General features: G+C 41.1%; 1 long non-coding RNA gene across 1 annotated transcript; it reads left to right on the top strand.

Moving 5' to 3' along the window:
- Positions 1 to 713: 713 nt before the first annotated feature.
- On the top strand, positions 714 to 5903 carry LOC149747651 (uncharacterized). Its single transcript, XR_016387649.1, has 3 exons — positions 714 to 1062; positions 3302 to 3414; positions 5284 to 5903. It is a non-coding gene; the product is annotated as an uncharacterized LOC149747651 (long non-coding RNA).
- Positions 5904 to 9188: the final 3285 nt, after the last annotated feature.

Below are 9188 nucleotides of genomic sequence, written 5' to 3'. Positions count from 1 at the left end.
AAAAAATATATATATACACACACACACACACACACACACACATACACCATAAATTATACTGATATAAAGAATGTATAGCATAGTGTATTACTTTGCTCAGGCTACCATTACAAAATACCACAGACTGGGTGGCTTAAACAACAGAAATATATTTCCTCACAGTCATGGAGGCTAAAAGTCCAAGATCAAGGTGTTGGCAGGGCTGGTTTCTACTGAGGCCTCTCTCCTTGGCTTATAGACGGACACCTTCTCTGCACCTTCACTTGGCCTTCCCTCTGAGTGTGTCTGTGTCCTAATCTCCTCTTCTTATAAAAGCACCTGTCATATTACATTAGGGCCCATCCCAATGACCTCATTTCACATTAATTATCTCCTTAAAGACCCTGTCTCCAAGTACAGTCACATTCTAAAGTACTGGGGTCAAGTCCTCAACATATGAACTTGGGAGGAATGCAATTCAGCCCATAACACGCACAGATTACAAATAATAATTAAATCAATAATATTCCTTGTTATAAATTCCACATATAGCCAACTGATTCTCACAGAATGCGTTCACTAATTTTTGCCAAACTCTCATATCTGTAGCCAACCTATGATTTTACCTATGACACCAGTGAGTGTCATCCCCACATAAACGTTGGGTGATATTTTTGTCCACCTTAATGAGTAATACGGATGTGAAGCCAGAAAGATGTATGTCAGAACTTCACTCATTTGTCCATGATGTGAGCAATGTTTTTGCTGAATAACAGTTTTGGGGTGCTATTTATAATGCAAAGGCTGTAGACATAACACGTTTAAGTTTTATTTTAATTTGTAACATTTTCTCCATCAACTTCTGAAGCCTAGACAGTCAACAAAACATCAAGCCCTGACCTACAGTGACTGCTGACTTGTGTGGTGAATATACTTCTACCACAGCTGACTTCAAGCTCCCAGCCTGATCCCTGAACTTGAGCTTAAAGGATGATGTGCGGTAGCACAGCAATGCATTTCCACCACACAGACTCAGTTCAAGAGTACAGATGATGGTCAAGTGCCTACAACAGTTAGGAAGTGGTGAGTTTGGGGTATTCATTCCTTTTGCTCTTAACATAATTTACTCAATTGTTAATTTATGTGATTCAACCCTTAAAAGTCACTGTGTTGGACAGCCAGATTGGACATTTAACCCCGGCTGGAGCAGATTGGTGGGTGCAGGAATTAGAACATGTTTTAAGCTGCTGTAGATTTTCAGACTTTGGGAAACACAGCCTCTCCACTTCATAGGTGAGGAAACTTGTTCAGCAAAGTGACATGGCTTGGGTAGGGCCAACCGCACAGCCGACTATCGGCCTAAACGGGATGAGAGCCCAGGCATCAGGACTGCCAGCCCAACACGACGTCTGTGGGCCAACACCTTGTCTCTAAAATGTGATTTGTTTACAAGAAATGTACAATGAGGAAAGGAACAGGTGGGAAGGTACAGGCGATCAGGTAGAGAGAGAAAGGGCAGGAGAGAGAAGAAGGATCCCCATCAGGAAAGACCATCCCTGAATCAGAAACAGATGAGTTTTAAGAAGGAAGTGAATACCACAGTGGTCAAGGAGAAAGAAAATTGAGAGAAAAAAATGATTAATCAGGAGGGAGGATGCCAGAGATTTTTTTTGAATGTTTTCATAGTCTTTTATTAATCATTCATTTATATATATGTGATTGATGTGGTATACACCTAATACACACTCTGAGTTCCAGGCACCGTGCTAGGTTTTGAGTTTGCAAAGGAAAACAAGACAGACAATCTCTCTCTACAAAAGAGACATGGCACCTCTCTCTCTCTCGGTCTCTATAAATATATGTTTATGTATAAATATATATATATATTACATATATACACACAGTTATCTCTATATGTTTTCCAAAAAAGGTATTATATTATATATATCGTTTTGTATCCTGATTGTTTTCCTTAATAATATACTAAGATTATCTTCCATACCATTAAATATTTTTCAAAGGCATTATTTTTAGTTCATAATATTTTATTTTCTAGATGCTCAATAGTTTTCAATCTAATTTTTCTCTTCTTGATAATGTAAGTTGTATCTACTTGGTTACAGAGATCTTTTAGGCTGCAATTTTTATATATAATAAGGGATTCAGTGTAGATTTCTGTGGATTATGGAGTGTAAAAACAAAACAAAATCAGAAGCAGAGGCGCCAGGGCTTCCCTGTTGGCACAGTGGTTGAGAGTCCGCCTGCCGATGCAGGGGACACGGGTTCGTGCCCCGGTCCGGGAAGATCCCACATGCCGCGGAGCGGCTGGGCCCGTGAGCCATGGCCGCTGAGCCTGCGCGTCCGGAGCCTGTGCTCCGCAACGGGAGAGGCCACAACAGTGAGAGGCCCGCGTACCACAAAAAAAAAAAAAAAAAAAAAAGAAGCAGAGGGGCCAGAACACTGGCCTGAGGACTTCAGCAATGAAGGAAGGGATAAAATCAGACAGGCACCCAAGAGCGTGGCAAGATTAAAGCATACAAATACTGTTTGATGGACTCTGTTCCCGTTAAGATGGTGGGCGTGACAGTGAATGCAGAAGGATGGTGGGAAGGACGCACGGAAACTTCACTTTGGAGGTGTATTACTATACTCTTCCTTCTCATAAGCTCTAGGCTGCTTAATCCGTCCTCCCACTGCCAGACTGAGTGTCTGTCTCAGGCTCTAATATCAGGCTCTCTCCCTGCTCCTGAGCTGCAACGATGCCAATTTCCTTGTGCAAAAACATGTCAACCTGAATTTCAAGAACACTTTCTCTCCACTTTATTCCTCAGACCCCACCCATATTCCGAGGTTCTCCTATTGTCATCTCTGTGTTTTGGATTGGGGATGGAGTTTTGAAACATTATTATGCAACATTTCATATCTTAAAAAGGCATAAAGAGAAACAGTAAGAAACACCTATGTTTCAATCACCCAGCTTAAGAAAACACAACTTGACCCATCGTTTGAGATCTGGTGGGTCCCCAATTACATCTGCACCCTCACCATGCCCACTGCAAGGCAACCTCTAACTGAATTTGGAGGTTATCATTCTCATGAATTTCTTTCCATTTGTACTACGTACATAGGTCTCCCAAAGAAGTAGAGCACCTTAATTTGCATCTTTTAAACTTTACATACTATATATATTCTTCTACAACTTTTTTTTCTTGATGTTACTTAAGTATATTCCCTCCATATTGATACATGTGTCTCTGCTTCGTTCCTTTTTTTGCTGATGACTATTTTTTTTGTCTTGTTTCTCTGGTGGCTGCTTCTTTAGGCAGTGATTGAAAATGCAGGCTCGGGAATCAGATGATCTGGGCTGAAATCCTATCTGCACCACTTATTTCGGCAAGATACTTCACAACTTCGTGGTTCATTTATAAAATAGAGGTGATAATAACACCCTCCCCATGGTGGTGGGGTGCATTAGGCCTAAGGGAGACAACTCTTGCATAGGGCTGGGGACAGTACCTGCCATGTAAAAGTACTCTCTAAATATCGACTCATAGTTTTGCATCCACATGACTGCCAGGAAAACCATGCTGAGAACAAAGGTCAGAACTACGTTCTGCGCTCAAAAATCTCAGGCAAAATGTCAAAGCAACGATGTCAAGTGTTTCTGGGGTGCGTTAGAAAGAAAATCAGTTAAAACACCAGATAGTAGCATTCATCTGTTAAATTAAGTTACTGTCATCTATCCACTTATGTACATCATTCAATTCTTTCTTGGACCATTCAACACAGGGAAATATTTTTAACTAAAAAAAAAAAAAAGAATTTCAACTTTCAGATGCCTACAGATGAAACATCGTTGGTACATGACTAGAGTAACTTATAAGACAAATAAAGCATCAACAAGGCTGTGACTAATGATGACGGTAGGTACCACCACCGCATCACCAGAAGTCGTTGCACACCCTTCTGGATTTTCTTGGCCAGCTTATTTGGCCTGGGTTTGTCAGAATGTTCCCTGTCAAACATCACCAAACGTTGTAGCAAAACGTAATCAATTCCAAACTACAACTTGAAGGTGGTTACTGAATCCATTGGATTCACATCTCCCTACCGTTTCATTAACTATCAGGACATATAATTCAGTGTAGAATGGCACTTGCTTCAAACCATGTGCCATTTTGAATGACTCAACATTAGATCAAAACTTTTGTTTTCTCTTTATAATGTATATTATGCTACTAAAGGTTTTCCAATACAAAATAAACTAGTCATGCGTACAAAACAGAAATGGAAATTGCTATGATAGTGTTTCTGGCTTTGGAAAGAGTGAGTTTTTACATTTTTCCTTGTTAGTGGTTTACATCAGCATCAACAGTGAATCATTCTCCTAGAGAGGTTATCCCACTGAAAATGAATCTGATTGCCTGCCCCTTTCCTTCAGGAAGATACCAATATATGCCCCTTTATTTGTGAAAATAATTTTGGGAAACTAACAAAAATAATTACAGCAGCCTGATGTCCATCCATATCATGTGCAAAGAGACCTGGCTACCATTGAACTTCTTCCAGCTTGAGCCAATGCAGTCACCAGAATGCTCCTCAGAATCTACTATCCAACATATAATGGGCAAGACCTGTTTCCTGAATAATGAAGCAATTCTTTACCAAAAGCAGACTAAATGTCTAGAAAAAGAAATAAACCAAGCCATCCCCTATGACAGTGAAATGTTATCAACTTCAGAATAGTAAACATAGTAAATCATACAGTTTACAAGTAATCCTCGTCTTATTAAGAGATTGGTCCTCACGAGATTCCTTCTGGCTAGAATACCACCCCCTCTATTGCCTTCTGCAGTAAAAATTCCTCCTCCCTCCTTGATTCCTGGAGCAATTTATAAATTGAGGATCATCTTCTCTTTCCTATTTGGTTCTGGGTTTTTACTTCTTGGGAGTTTTTCTAGCCCCTAGCCCAAACTTATCTGCCCTGTGTCCACCTACCCAATGGGTTAGGAAAAACCTACTTACTTCTTTGAGCATATTCTTTGGGTTCCACTGAATTCAGATCAGAAAGGAATTCATCAGTGTCCTGCAGGCACTTGAGAGAAATGTTTCTTGCAGGAAAAACAAAAGGCAGTTGAAACTGAAAAGAGAGAAGACAAAATAGTAAGGTCAGGACCATCTTTGGTCAGGATCTTAACCTGTCAGGATAAAACTCCCCTCTTAGACAAAGAGCCTCATATGTATGAAACACTAGTCTATAACGTGTTGTGGGGAAATGTGACATTCTCACCCCTTAACATGCAGAGACAAGCTGCGACTCCTCCGCCACCTGCAAAGCGGCTGCAATGAACAAACCATGGAAACGGATTCGTATACAACTTGTTATTGTTGAGCAAAATCGTGCTGTGGATGTGAGGGCCGCTGACCACCTGGCTTCCTTTAGTTATGCAGATTAACATTTCCAGCTAACATGGATAAAACTGGATTTTTTCTAGTTAGATGTCTTGTGTATACCTCTGGGTTTAAAAAATAAATATACCGAGGATGTTAAGTGGCAATATTTGGTTTTTATCTGAGAATGAGTGTGAATCCAACCTATATAACATTCAGATAAATGATAAGCAAAGAAGGACTTCTACGTCACCATCTGGGCTTTCTATTCATCTGTTAATGTGTTTGCCGGACTTGGAAGCCACACGTGGGAGGGATGAACTCCCCCATGGAAAGAGCGGCATTGCGGTAGGACAAATAAACACACCGTCCTCTTGTGGGAGCTTAGGACACATGTCCTGGGAAGCAAATGATGCTGACAAAAGACGGTGGTAACTGCGTTCATCTACTTTAAAAAAACATAAAATGTGTGGATCTGGATTTCTCATGGTGTAAATATTTTCTTTCCAGAAAGCCTGTCCTTAAATAATAACCTCGCTAATTACATTTAAAATGTGATGCAAATTTTGTTTACACTGATGGAAAACATCCACTGTGACTCAGTTGTACTTCCTGGCTTCACAGCAGCCTCTAGCCTCCCAGACCCCTACCCTTTGTCTGAGTCCATTGGGGCTGCTATCACAAAATACCACAGACTGGGTGTCTTAGAAACAACAGAAACTTAGGGCTCACAGTTCTGGAGACTGGGAAGTCAAGATGAAGTTGCTGTTCTGGTAAAGTTCCTCCTGCTGTCTTAGCCAGCACCTTCTGTGTCCTCATGAGAGAGCAGGGAAGGGGGCAGGGCACAACCTTCAGCCGTGGAGTACAGGACATAAACTGGTTAGAACCAATTAGGCCCAAGAAGGTGGAAGATTCGACTTCCAGAAGACCTTGAGCCTCATTATACGCTCATTGTAATATATTTGCATATGCTAAGTGACACACTCACAGTCGCCATGACAGTTCCAAGGCTGACCATAAAAGGTCAAAACGTGGGCAGTGGCCCAGTTCCTGGAAACCCCTGCCCCTTCTCTGGAATAGTTGGAATAATCCTCCCACTTAGCCTGTGAAATTACCCAGCCCATAAACACTAACAACCCCACTTTTCCAGATGACCCGACACCCTGGGACCACTCTCGCCTTCTGAGACAGACCACTTCTGCCTATGGAATGTGTATCTCTCTCAGTAAACCTGCTTTCACTTTACTATGGCTCACTCTCTTGGATTCTTTCCAAGGACTCTCACTTGGTGACCCGTCCCAGGGACTCACCCAAGACCTGGGACGTGACCATCCCCTCGCATCCAATTTTCCTGGAACACTCACAGGATGGAAGTGGAGAGGGAGCTCTGTGGGATCTCTTTTAAAAGAGCACCATCCCATTCATGAGGGGTCCACCCTTAAGACCTAATCACTTCCCCAAGGCCCCACCTCCTATTATCATCTTTAGGGGTTAGGATTTCAACATCTGGATTTTAGGGGGACACAGCTATTCAGACCAGAGCACACTTCCTTGTACACACTCCACTGTCTCTCACCTCTGTTCTTTTGTTCCTGCTGTGCCCTCTGTCCCAGTGCTCTTCGCCCAGCTCACCTCCTCCTGAGCACTACTAGCCTACTTATTCTTCTAAGCCCTCTCGTCCAGGAAGCCCTCCTGGACTTCCCCTTGGGTCAGAATAGGTGTCTGTTCTCTGTACTCCCCACTCGCCTGGCATATTCTCTTTATCGCCTCACATTGAAGGCATCTGTTTTCTGTTTCCCTCTCTCCTACAGCCTAGATGCTCCATATGGGCTGGCAGTGTGCCCTTTTTAACCTTTTGTGCTTTTCTGAGAGGCAGTTCATATAATAGCTAAGACCCAAAGCTGACACTTCCTGTGTGACCCAGGGAAATCTCACTGCCTCAGTTACTTCATCTGGAAAATTAGGAAAACAAGTAGTCTCTACCTCTTGGAATTGCTGTGTGATTTAATTAACATATTTAAAGTACTGCCAGTATCTGGCTCACCATAAATACTCAAAACAATTAGCTGTTATTCTCCTTATATTCAAAATGCCTACTACACGCATGGTGGATGATAACATATACACCAGACACCCAGATAATGTATATACAAGGGGGCCTTGCAGGGTCTGACCTAGAGCAGACCCATAACAAACAGTGGAGATTTATTGTTACTCTTTGTTATTGCTATTGACCTAAAGAAAAAGATTCAGGCACACAAGCTGAAATAGTTACAATGCTACTGGTGAATAGCTCCTTGAAAAAAAAAACAGATCATTAGATCCACGTTACAAAGGGACAGTTTTGAAACAATAAAGAGCTTTCTCTTCAAAACTACCCAAAGATGAACTGGGCTCTTTCCAGTGGTATAGAGGTCTCCAACCTTGGAGGTATCCAAATAGTGGTTGAGCACTGGATGAGAGTGTTAAAGACAAGATTCAGCATCAAAGCATCTTTATAAAAATTACCTTTAAGGTCTTCTCTGACCTTGAAACCCTCTGAGTCTACCTTCAAAATTATTTTCTGCCATGAATACATTGGTTGTTACTATGCGCCGGGGAGACTGTTCTTAAATTGAAGTAGAAGCTGAAATTTCAGTGCAAAAAAATGAAGCATAACATCCAATCTGGAACTACACAGAGAAAGCAACAACTTGGATTAAAAAAGGGACCTAGAAATCTAAAAAATACAACAAACTAGTGAATGTACAAGCAGACTCACAGATATAGAGAACCAACTAGTGGTTCTCAGTGGAGAGATGGGGGAGGGGAAGTATAGGGGTGGGGGAGGGAGACACAGACTCTTGGGTGTAAGATGGGCTCAAGGATGTATTGTACAGCACAGGGAATACAGTTAATATCTTGTGATAACTGTAAATGGAAAGTAAAATTTAAAAATTGTATAAAAATTAAAAACAAGCACACACACACAAAAAAAGGGACCTAATTTGGCACCAGAAACCAGGGTTTAAGCTCTTCACTTTCCCCATCTGTAAATTCATAAAAACACATAATCAGCCTACCTCAGTTGTTTCCTAGTATTTCGTTAGAGTGACAGACAAACATTAGTCAGTGTTTAAGGTCTCCATTCCGTATGTATCTCCTGTGCTTAACTCTCTTTCAAAGTTAAAAAAAAGGTGAAGAAGGGGGAGGGGTGAAAGTACTGGAGGTTTAGGTACTTTGAATATTTAAGAATGCTTAAACAGAAAAATCCCTGAAACCTAGATTGATTTCCAAGTCAGTTGTTGACATTGTGTAGTTATTGAAAATATGAAATTGCTGTTAGAATTCAGTATGAAGTACTCCATCTTTTGTCAACTGGGGGCAAAATATAATGAGCGGAACACATATCCACATTTTAATCATTAGTAATAAAAACCACCTAAATGATTTTTTAAATTCCACCTAAATAAAAAGGAAAAAGAGAATCTTACTTTTCAAGATCCTTGTCATGTTTGTCCCAACCCTTGAGGAATAAAATTATGACTAATCAAGTTTCAAAGAGATTCAGCTGTTTTATGAAGACATTTTAAGCACCTGTTTTCCACAAGGCAATGAGCTGGGCATAAAAATAGGACATGAAAATAAGTAACGCCCTCCTTTCCTGAAAGCAAGCCTCTATCGTTTCCTGAGGCTGTGGCAATCGCTAGCTGATGCTGTTATTAATGCCACAGTCATTTTATTCAAGTAACTAGCTCTACAGAACAGGAAAGAGCATTCGGCCTCTCATCATTTGGCAATGGACTTGAGAAAACAAGGATTTGTCTTTGCTGACAAGA

This window comes from Delphinapterus leucas, chromosome 14 (assembly GCF_059928025.1).
Source record: "Delphinapterus leucas isolate spDelLeu-1000000601 "Yukka" chromosome 14, BTC_Dleu_Yukka2, whole genome shotgun sequence".
NCBI classification, from domain to species: Eukaryota; Metazoa; Chordata; class Mammalia; order Artiodactyla; family Monodontidae; genus Delphinapterus; species Delphinapterus leucas.
The sequence above is the reverse complement of the archived record's forward strand: the minus strand, read 5'-3'. Positions and strand labels throughout refer to the sequence as shown.